Below are 12331 nucleotides of genomic sequence, written 5' to 3'. Positions count from 1 at the left end.
ATGAAAAGTTCTTCTCCAGGCTCATGTCCAAGGAAACTTCCATGGCTTCTTCCAGGGTCTACTACGGCGGAGCCTCCGTTGCCGTTCCTTTCATGTGGGAATCTCGCCCTGGAACCCCCAAGCATCCTGCTTCCCACACCGCTCTCCCTCCTTTGACCCCTCCTCCTTCCTATCATTCCTCATCAAGTCCAAATCCAACCAGAAAAGAGCTCCAAACCCACCCTTTTTAGCTTCATATGTCCCTGTATTAACTACGCTTCTCCGTCGTTGCAGGGCTCCAGTTCTTCCTCGTTTGCTAATACTACCAGGAATCGCAAGTTAATCGAGAGATGATGGAGCTAATAATTAAGGTATTAATTTCTATGACTCTGAGATGTTAGTATTAATCTGTCTGAAGGGAGAAACAAAATTAGTATCAATAATAAGTACTGATTAACATTTCACTGAAATACGAATTAATGCATGGCTAGTGGCTACCAGTACAACTTTTTTTTTTATCTATTGAACGAGTTTGCCTTATTTACTTTTACTTTATTATCTTTTTTATTATTTACTTTTACTTTATTATCTTTTTTATTATTTACTTTTACTTTATTATTTTGTGAATTTTTCTGTAAAGTAAAATATTCCTCCACTCTACTCCATACTTCCATGTTCTTTGGTAAATGGCAGTAAATAATCATGTGGGATGAAACAATTCAACGTACCCTTGCCTTTTAGGTGTCTACATTTCACGTATTTTTCTAAGAAATCTGATTATAAAATAATATTTATATCTAATATTAAATTTAATAAAATTTACATATATCTAAAAGTAAAATTGTTCAAACTTATCTAAAAAGAAGAATTTTTTTTTTACTACCAAAACCGTCTTCCCGTTCTACTTTTCGCACAATACCATCAAAGGAATCAATTAACACCGCCATCTTTGTTTAATTTTTAGACCCATTGTTATGGTGAGTGGGAATGTTTATGAGCGAGTTCAAGGAGTTGGTTTGGTCCCCCTTCAAGTTCAACCTTACCTAATAGGATACCGGCAAATTAATGATAAGGTTGTATTGTGTTACCTACTTGCTACTTACATGGTTATAGGTAATTGGACTTTTGGGTAAAGGAAATTAAAGCAATCTCCGAATAAATAGAAATAATCAAATTATTAACGCCGATGACGTTTATTTGTAATTCTTTTGATCTTCTCTGCTATGGATCCACAAATTGAATTTGGATACATGATTTTGGATTTGTGGATAATTTCTCACGATGCTCGACTTTGATTTACGGTTCTCAATGGTCTTTTAATAGCTTAATGCTCTTTTGTGATTCATTTGTCGATGCAGTCAGATTTATTCGTGTATATTTTTATTCGAGTCTTTTGGTTGAGTTTTTAATTTTGTCCATGTGCACGAACTAAGCAACCTCGGTGATAAAGGAATTATTGATATTCATTGAGATTCTAGATTCAAGCACCAAGAATACCATATGTATGAGTAAATAATGTCAATTACTTGAGAATGTTATTTATATAGGATATTTTCACTTCAGTAGCTGTTCTTTTCAAAAGAAAATTATACAACCGCGACTATGGGAAGAATCGATGCATGATATATATAGGAAACTAAGAGACTAAACACATCAAAATTTGATAATATCAGTCAAGGATCCCTAAACCAATGTCTAAAAATTAAATGTTCCAAAAATTATGGGATTAAGGTATCAAAAATAAAGGAGACTGATCAGCAGCCTTAACAAAAATTGTTCCAATCACAATTGTGTGTTTCACAGACTATCAACGAAGAGACTATTATCAAACCATTCAAGCAGTCGAAACTGGTTCACAAGCAACCCATCAATCATCTAAGAAAAACCAACCATCGGATTAAAAAGAAAAAAAAAATGTGATCTGCATCATGAACCCCGAGAAGATATCATTTCTCCAGTATGGGGTCTTCTAAACAAGAACCATATTTAACCATTGGAGGGGAAAGGGCCTAAGCATAAGAACCAAAAAAGATTAAAGACAAAAGCATTTTTCAAGTTTATCAGATTGCAACTTAGGTCATAGAGTTCCAACAAAGCAAAGCTAAGCTTTATTTAGATTTCACAAAATGTACGGAACGGATATTTTGTGACTTTTTCATCCATAATAACAAAAATAACCCTTAGCGTTTAATTGAATAGTTATTGTGATCACCATTTTTTATTTTACAACTGGGCCTCAAGCCCAAAACAAACCAAACCCAATTAAAACTCGAACCCACTACAAAATGAAAAAAAAACAAATCGGGCCTCAAGCACGAGACCTAAAACCCAACTCGGGGCCCAACTAAGACCCGATCCGAATCAAACCCTAACCCCTAGGGTAGCCACCACTTCCCCCCAAACAGAGGCTACCTTTCTCTGCCCAAGTGCTCGAAAAGCACTCCATGCAAGCCACCGAGCTCCATGCTACCCTGCATCAAAAACAAAAGAGAAGAAACAAGATGACAATGATGTTAATTTTCTTGTAAACGAGTATAAGACCCATGCATGCAAACCAGAAAGGTCTCGGTTATGAAAATTTTGTAACCTTTTTTTCAAGGAAATAAACAGAAACTGTCAATGTTACTTTTTTTTCCTTTTTCTTAAACTTCGAGTAGCATTTTCTTTTTTTTTTCTCCTTTCCAGTTTCGAAGATCAACGAAAGAAAGAATCCTTTTTGAGTCTTTTTTTCTTTTCGAATAATAACAACGAATATTTCATTTTAGTTTTGAAAAATTTTAAAATAAGAAAGAATAGAGTTTTTTTTTAGTTCGAAACAACCGAAAAAAAGTAAAATGGTGTTTTATGTTTGAATAATACACAAACCAAAGTCATTTTTACAGGAAAAAAATATTAAGAAAATAAAAAAAACAGTGGATTGGTGTTTACCTGTGTCGGGGAGGCTTCATAGGAGGTCACCGGAATTCAGGGGAATCGAAAGGTTTAGGGGGATTTTCAAAGGTTTTTCGGTGTTTTTAGCCCCTAAAAAGGGCCTAGAGTAGCATATCTGCGTTTTTGGGGCTTTTGGGGTAGTTTGGGAATTTTAACCACCGCGTGTGACAGCCGGAGCGGGGTGAGGCGGCCGACAGTGGGCCGGCCGAGGAGAGAGGGAAGAGCTCTCTCCTTTTTTCATGATTTTGGCTTTCAAATGAAAAAAAGAAAAAAAATATTATTTATTGAAATATTTTGAGGGGAAATCACGCTAAGGTCCCCCCACTTTTAGCATGTTTTTGCATTTTGGTCCCTATAGGGACCAAAATTGATATTTTTTCTTTTCCTTGCATGGCTTTTATTTTTTGGGTTATTCACATTTTAGTCCTTATTTTAGCATATTTTTGTATTCTGGTCACCTGTAGGGTTTAAAATTATATTTTCCCTTTTCTTGCATGCTTTTTATTATTTTGGTAAAATTATTGATTGCTCCCTGTAAGTTAACTGTGTTTTTGCATTTTAGTCATGTGTAGTGACCTTTTTTTTATAATTTGTGTGGATCGATTCTGTAATTTAACCTTTTTTAATTTAACAAATTATTTTTAGGCTTAAATAAATTAGATAATTATCTTCAGGTCCCTTTAATTTTTGTGTGTTTTTGTATTTTAATCCTTAATCTATTTTTTATTTTGATTAGATTTAACCATTAAATTTCAATTTTGTTTAATTTAGCCCCTATTGTATGTCTAATTTATTTTCTTTTTAGCTTGTTAATTTAATGTTTATGCAATTTAGTCCTTTAATTTTAGTATTTTTTTATATTTTATTTGTCTTTAATATTTGTATCCTTTTAGTCCTTGATAGATCACTCTTTAGATTTAATTCATAGTCTTTTAATTATTCGATTCGTATTTAGTCATTAAATTAGGAGAATTCTTAATTTGGTCATCGCTTTTTCTTGAGGTTCCAATTTAATTATTCGAATCTTAAAATTAATTTAGGTTAATGTTATAGCCTCTATTTTAGATTAGATTTCAAACTAGTCTTTTAATTTAGGGAATAATTCGAGTTAGCCCTCGCCTAAATGTTCAAGGGACCATCTCGGTTATTCGATTCAATAACTGATTTAAAAATCAAATAGGGTTAATATTAGAGCCTACATTTTTAGGTTTGAGCTTTTAAGTTCCTTAATTTTCATAATTTGACGCTTTAAGCTAGAAAAAGCCTTAATTTACCCTTAGCTTAACTAGGACGAATAACAATTTGTCTGATTGCATTTTATTTTCAAACCTAAGGCAATGTTCACTTATTAGGGAATTAATGGTATATCTCCCGCAAATATGCTCAGGGGGTGACTACTGGTGATTCCCAAAATAGGTCGACATCTTTTTCAAGACCGCGTCATGATTTCTAAAATTAAGCCAATGTCCGGTCATTAGGCACAATAGATGATACCATGCCTTTATGCTAGGGGGTGAATGTTATCGGTCTTAATAAACGAATACCTTTTTCAACATTGCATCCATAATGATTTCAAATTAAATAATGATCGAACTCAAAATTTCTGATTCTAAATATAGGGTAATCAACTAGGTACCAATTTTTGGGCGCTTGTGGGGGTGCTAATATTTCCCCACGCGTAACTAATTTCCGAACCCGATTTTTGGATTTTCGCAGACCTTAAAGTCGGTATTTTAATAAAAATAAAATGTTTTATTAAAATACCTGATTTTTATGGTGTCCCAATAACACCTTAAATGATTGGTGACGACTCCTCACATTTCAATTTCTTTTCAAAAAAACCCCCAAATCGATATCGATCTTTCCCCTCCCAGTCGAAAAATGATGTCGACTGTTATTTTAGTCTATATTATTTTTTGAAGCACTTTAGTTCTCAATATTTTAACTTTGATTAAAATAACACTTGTTTAGATAAAAACGGTTAGTTGATTATAGTAAACACTTATTACTCAAAAGTTACAAAATAAACTTACGGGAAAAGTATATAAATAGTCCCTCGAATTTTTAGGACACTTGCATTTTAGTCACTCAACTTTGAAACTTGTAATATAATCATCGAACTTTTAGTTCGTTTTCAGTAAGGTCTCTGTCATTACCTCCAGTTAATTTTTGCTGACGTTGTAGTTAACTCCGTTAACTCACCACCTGCTTCTTCTTCATCTTTTTCTCTCATAGTTCTTGAGAGAAAAACTCTCACAAAGCTTGAAACTTTGACACCATTGATGACCTTCAAAGCTTCAAATTTTAACCCATTTTATTATAGAAATCCAACCACTATATCTAAGGAAATTTCCCATTTTATTATAGAAATTCAAAGAAATATACATGAACAGTAGCAAGAGCAAAAATGGCAATTCCAATGTTTCTATGAGTTGAAAATGCGATCCCTGAGGATTCACTTCCAAGCTTAAGAACATTTCCCAGCCAACAACTCCTATGGCATAAGCCTAAAACTAGGTTGGATCTGTCGATTCGAACATTCTTATGAAACGTGCAATTATTATCCTCAGTGGAAACAAAATTCCCCAACTCACAACATTTAGAATCCCATGAATCTGGAATTAGTTAATTTTTTTTTTCAAATTTCAAAAAATTCATCAAAACCCAAATCAATCTAAGATTTCAAACAATTTATTGGAAGGGAAACTCACGTTTTTCTTCTTAAGCTTGTCGTTTCCTCCAGAACCAGTGGTGCTCTGTCCACTTTTCAAATCCAAAGTTCATTTAGCTTGTAAATTAGTGGCGGCAAAATCATGTTTCTCCAACATTCCACCAGCTCCGTCGCCAGGACCGACTTGCCAAAACTGATTAATCTTCCCATAGCAATGGACTTTGAAGAAGAAGAAGAAGTGTATAAAGGGGTTAAAGCTTGAAGCTTTGAAGGTCTCATCAATGGTGTCAAAGTTTCAAGCTCTGCGAGGGTTTTCCTCTCAAAAATTGTGAGAGAAGAAGATGAAGAAGAAGCAAGGGGTTAACGAAGTTAACTACCACGTCAGTAAAAATTAACGGAGATAGCGACAGAGACCTTATTGAAAATAAACTAAAAATTCGATGATTATATTACAAGTTTCAAAAGTTGAGTGATTAAAATGAAAGTACCCTAAAAGTTTGAGCACTATTTATATACTTCACCCTACATTTATTGATGATATGATCATCTGAATTCAAATTTATTTAGGGATTAGATTGGTAGAATATTAAAATACCGAGGTTAATTTTTTAAATTAGGACTAAATTAAAATAAATTATAAAATCTAAAGATTAAATCTATTATTATATCAAATTTATTTACTACCATATCATTTGAGGCTAAAATTTTAATGGTAACAGAACAATTTGTTAATTTTTAAGATAGATAATCATTTTATAACTTTCCGTAGTTGGTAGATTATAAAAAATACTTTATATTCATACGCCTATTTGCATATTTTACAATTAGCAATACCCATCCACCCACCCATTCTGCAGATGTAGTTGTGCAAACTCTGACTTCTAAATAAAATAAAATTCTTTTTTACCACTAATATCACTTTTTATATTTTTGTTTCCATTTAAAGTAACTAATTATTTTATCTTAATCTTGAGGTCGTGGGATCGAGTCCCACGGAGGACATTTCATAATTCGGAGGTCTTCTACGGAAGCTGCTCTCAACCTGGTGTTGAGGGCAGCCTACTATCTTATTTCCCCTTACCCCATTACATATGAGAACAAGGGACAACCAATTTTGTATATAACATAACATTATATATATATATATATTTGAAACGACAGCAGCATAATTTTGTATATAATATCCCTTCGATTGCATGAGAGAACAGTGAAAGTGGGGAAATTCTGGGATTTGAGATACAGCTAGGCTGGGTGTGTGAGATTAGTTAAGTTTAGTGAGCCTGAAAATATGGGTCAAATAAGTGCCCCTTTCCCTTCATATCTAAGCAATTTTATCCCTCTCCATTCACCACCCACCTTGATATGACATTTCTTTCAAATCATATCCATTTCTCAAAATTTCTAAACTAACAACATTTTGAGTTATTGAACAGCTTAGGTTATTTAATCTAAGTTGGGGTAGTTATGTCAATAAAATATGTGTTGTCGATGATTAATAGATATTATAAATAAATATATTAATTAAATGAATAATTATAATAAAAATTAAAGTCATCCGATATATAGAAGGACAGAATTTATGGTTGGATGTATTTTATTTTTATTGTTTTTGTATTAGATGTATTTTATATACAGTAGTTTAGAATTCAATTTAGTATTAATTAAACATCTTGATAATAAGGGTGGTGTTAATGTTTCCAAGTCTAAATGTAAGGCCACTTGGGCATCTTGAAACAACAAATCGCGGGTAGTACAAGGCAATTTTGATCATAATTTATATTCCAATTTGGGAATTGATATATCCCAAACATCAATTTACGTAGAGATGGACTCGTGATTTTGACAAGAAACTAACATGCCTGCCCTTAACCCTAAGAAACCACATATCTCTATGATTTATCATCAATATACGCATATATAATACTTCAATTATTTACAATCTATCCAAATTCTTAAATTAAAAATAATTATGTTTAAGTACAAAAAAATCTAATTTTTTTTCAAGATATCAACCAAATTAAGATTTAAACCACACAATTATTAAACATATTCTTTACTTGAAAATGACAATTTTGACTATAAATGAATTAATAAATGACGGTTTTAATAGGATTATAACATAGTACTATACTTGTAATTATTTGAATTAATTAAATTAAATTTTGTGCTAAATCCTATCTCATATTATTTTATACATATATATCACATGGTTAAGCTAGTTGAATAGTTTGATTTTCCAAAAGTCAACACATTTAAGGATTCGCACGTGAGCAATCAGTGATCGAAAATGCCTTATAATATACGATTTTGACCAACTTTTTTTTGATTTGCCAAAATGACCAACAAAATCGCAATGCGATCTCTAAATCGTAATGCGATCTCCCGTATCGCAAATCAGTTTCCAGATTCGCAACGCGATTTTGACGTTGCGATTTTGACGTTGCGATTTTGACTATCGCAACGCGATCTCCAGTATCGCAAATCAGTTTCCAGATTCGCAACGCGATTTTGACTATCGCAACGCGATTTTCCAAATTTATGTTAGTCCAAATTCGTTGCGCGAGAGTCCCCCTTGTTCTCTTCCACTCAACAAGAAAGTGGGAAATCCAAGCCTTAAATACTCATTCCAAATAGTATTTCCAATACTATATGGGATTGAGCATTGCAAACACTTGGGAATCTTTTACACTATCGCAACACATTCTTTATTGTTTCAAACTAAGATCTTACAAATGGCTTGGGAATCTTTTACACTATCGCAACACATTCTTTATTGTTTCAAACTCCACGTGAATTTAAAATAGTTAAAATGTAAACTTATTTTGGATTTTTCACTATCGCAACACTTTTTCACTATCGCAACAACACGTTTTTCAAACTCTCGCAACACATTTTAACTATCGCAACACATTTTAACTATCGCAACACATTTTTCAAAATCGCGTTACGAATCTTACAATCGTGTTGCGAATCTGGATATTCGCGTTGCGAATTTGGAAACTGAGTTGAAAAATTAGAGTTCGCATTGCGATTTTGTTGGTCATTTTGGCAAATCCAAAAAAATTGGTTAAAATCGTATATTATAAGACATTTTCGGTCACTGAGGTTATTTTCTCTATATATATAACCTCTTCAATTTCTCCCACTCTACTTTGCTTCCATTGAAGTTCCCTCTCAAAGCACTCCTCTTATTATTATTTTAGTGTGTCGGCAAATTATAATTCCAAGAATAGAGTTTATGTAAAAATATTATTACAAAAATCCATTTTGCCAATAATATTATTAATCCCATTCTAAACAGTGGACCATATACACATACCTTTCTCCTGTATATCTTGCCTTTTAAGCACTCTTTTCCCCCCTTCTCTTATTCCTTTCTTCTTCTTCTTCTTCTTCTTCTTCTTCTTCCTTCTCCTCCCTATCAGCCTGAGAAAATTGTTCTCCATGCTTGAGAGCATGCATGCCTGAATGTCCACACAAAGGTAAAGACCCCATCAACTTAATTCTCTTTTGGACCATCTTTTCTAGGATGTAGTAATTATTCGTTGTTTTGTTTGGTGTAATATTATATTTAGGGAGAGGTTAGAGGAGATAGGGAAGAGGATAAAGAGAGAAGCAGATTTTCATCATCAGAGAGAACGTACAGGAACCCTAAATACAATTACACCATGTGCTGCCTGTAAACTATTGAGGCGTAGATGTGCAGAGGAATGCCCATTTTCTCCATATTTCTCCCCCATGAACCCCACACTCTGTTCATAAAGTCTTCGGTGCTAGCAACGTCTCCAAGATGCTAATGGTATATCTTCTTCTTCTTCTTCTAAATCTTCATTTGTTTAAAGTAATGATATGCCCTTTCATGGGGTTAAATCCAGGAAGTACCGGAGAGCCAAAGAGCCGACGCCGCGAGCAGCCTCGTTTATGAGGCGAACGTGAGGCTAAGAGACCCCGTTTACGGCTGCATGGGTGCAATCACAGCTCTGCAGCAGCAAGTCCATTCTTTACAAGCAGAAATCAATGCAGTGAGGACCGAGATAATGAAACACAAGTGTCGGGAATCTTCCCATTTAGCCTTGCTCTCTTCGGGGGCTGTTACAATTGCTGCACCACCAACACCACCACCACTTCCACCGCTTCCTCCTCCTCCTCCTTCTTCCATGTTACCTACCACAGCTGCAGACTATAGCATAATATTAAATGAAAATGTTACATATACTTTGGATAACAAGTATTACCTAGACAACCAAAATTAAAAAATATAGCTATATTTATTTTTCTTTATCATGAAGCAAATGGAATAAAAGGATGAGTATTGATTCTTGTTTCATTGCTTTGTGTCATATTCAGTAACGCAAATATTACTGTCTATATATACCTTTTACCTATAAGTGTTGGTTGATGTATCCGTTTCTTCTACATTTGTCTCTTTATCATATATATTGAATATATTTCTTGTTTCCCACTTATTTTCTTTTTACTGTTTTCCCTATGTATAGGTAATATGCGCAATACATTTTTCATAGTTATTTCTTATGTATATTTTACTATCGTGGTTGGTTAAATCTGCATATGCTTTTGGTGTTAAGTTGGATCCGAGTTGAATTTTTCGGTTGGGTGTGATGGGGAAAGATCAAAGTGTGAACTCGTTTCACGTGAAGGACGGACTATGAGAGCATGCTTATCTGTGCCGTTGAAGGATCCAATGTTCATATGAAATCGTATTGTATAGGTATTCTAATTTTCTTTTGAACCCAAAAAAGTATAATTTTTTTAAAAAGTTATTATATAGTACGCAATATAATAGGAGAGCATGAGCCTAATCATGTAGTTGTGGATAAAACTTTTTGAAGTTTGATTAATTTTAATTCATAAAGTTCAAAATTTCAAGTTTTCGAATTAACATTCAAATATTAAATTGAGCCTTGACAATTATTTTAGCTCATGCGTTGGAGTTGTTAGCCTAAGTTTGGACTTGAATGGGTATATTTTGGACCGAATTGGCAATTAAGGTTAGACAGAGGGGTTGGAGTTAAGGAGGGACGTAAACTGTAAATTTCTCATCGAAAAAAACTAGACAATCTTTCTCTTGATTTCTTCCTGCAATATGTGTAAAGTAACCATAGCCATGTCAGCCCCCATCAGCGGCATCATTGAGATAACCCAACCTACTCTGGTTAATCCGTTCCAACGCCTCTTTTGATGCCATTCTAACTATCTGATCTCCATTCTCTTTCTGTCTTTTCAATGCCTGAACTATGTTAAAATTCTAGTTAACGAATTCCTAAAAAAAAATAAAAAAATCTCTATTCTATATTCTAGACCGAATTTAGATACCACAATACATGTTAACATAAATAATCATAATTTGAATAACGAGTATTCAAAAATGGCTATTCACATCCATTTTAAATCCCTAATAAATAATAATTGTAAGTGTAAACTACGCCAATGGTCACTATGTTAGGGTAAGTGTTCATTTTTATCACTGATGTTTAAAAAGTCACAAATGGGTTACTAACGCTATCGTTTGTTATAAAATGATCACTCGACGTTAACAGTCGTTGATAGGCGTGACGGAAAACACAACTAGACCATAACTAGACCATTCTATATTGAGTTGGATCGTTGACCGCCACAACTAGATCATTTTGACCGGCTCTTCTTCTTCTTCAACATGTTCCCCATCTTCTTCTTCTTTTTCACTTTTCTTCTTCTCTTCTTCTTTCTTTCTCTTCACTTTTTTTCCTCGCCACTTCAATGGAATCTGTCCCATTCCTTCGTCACTAAGCTCTTTTTTCTTTCCAAACGACTTCACGAAACAAAACCGATCAACATCACATTACCACCAAAACAACGTTACCATTTGTGAAGAAGAAGAAAAGTGAAAAAGAAGAGAAGAAGAAGAAGAGGGGGTTGGGTTGAAGAAGAAGAAGAGTTTCTCCCCTGAATTTCGACGAGAAATCTGAACATTCCACCGTCGAGAAACACCAGCCACCACCAACAACAACAACCCATCTCGACTTTGATGATCATCAAAAGCTTTTCACATTAGGAACTGCCCTATCTCCGACACCGATATCAAAGTCGTAAGTGAAGGGTGCCCGAGTCTATTGAAGTTGAAGGTGAAGAGATGCCGAGGGGTGATGAAGGAAAGCATGTGGAAGCTAAGGATAAGAAGGAGAAGTTCGATCCTATCGGTCGTCGATGTTGTTGGTCGAGGATGAAATGGTGCAACCCAAGTTGTTGGCTCCAAAGAGGGCTTCAACTTCAAGCTCAAGGACACCTGATGTGACTGTGATTTGGAGCAGCGGAGGTGCTCTCTTGCTCAGGTCTCGTTTGAGCATGCTCTAAGTTTTAACAACAATAACAGAAGAAGACCCAATTGATGTACACAATTCGCATATACCCTTTCTTGTTTTTACTTGTTTTCAGGTCAAATTTGGATTGATTTTGATTTTTTTTTCTATATGTTTTTGCCCTTTGGTCTAAGCAATTCATTCATTCACTCAGAAGAAGAAAAATGAAGAAGAATATGGGAACGAAATGAAGAAGAAGAAGAGTCGGTTAAAATGGTCCAGCTGTGGCGGTCAACAATCTAACTCAGCAAATAATGGTCCAGTTGTGTTTTCCGTCACACCTATTAGCGGTTGTTAACGTCGAATGATCATTTTGTAACAAACAATAACGTTAGTGACTGATTTGTGAATCTTTAAACATCAGTGGTAAAACGAACACATACCCTAACATTAG

The 12331-nt window shown here is 34.2% G+C and overlaps 1 pseudogene; it reads left to right on the top strand.

The window, feature by feature from the left end:
- Positions 1–8887: 8887 nt before the first annotated feature.
- On the top strand, positions 8888–9958 carry LOC120123492 (annotated as a pseudogene).
- The last annotated feature ends 2373 nt before the right edge of the window (positions 9959–12331 follow it).

Source organism: Hibiscus syriacus, unplaced genomic scaffold (assembly GCF_006381635.1).
Source record: "Hibiscus syriacus cultivar Baekdansim isolate YM2019G1 unplaced genomic scaffold, ASM638163v2 tig00110393_pilon, whole genome shotgun sequence".
NCBI lineage: Eukaryota > Viridiplantae > Streptophyta > Magnoliopsida > Malvales > Malvaceae > Hibiscus > Hibiscus syriacus.
Note: the sequence above shows the minus strand (reverse complement) of the source record. Positions and strands in the feature narration are given on the sequence as shown.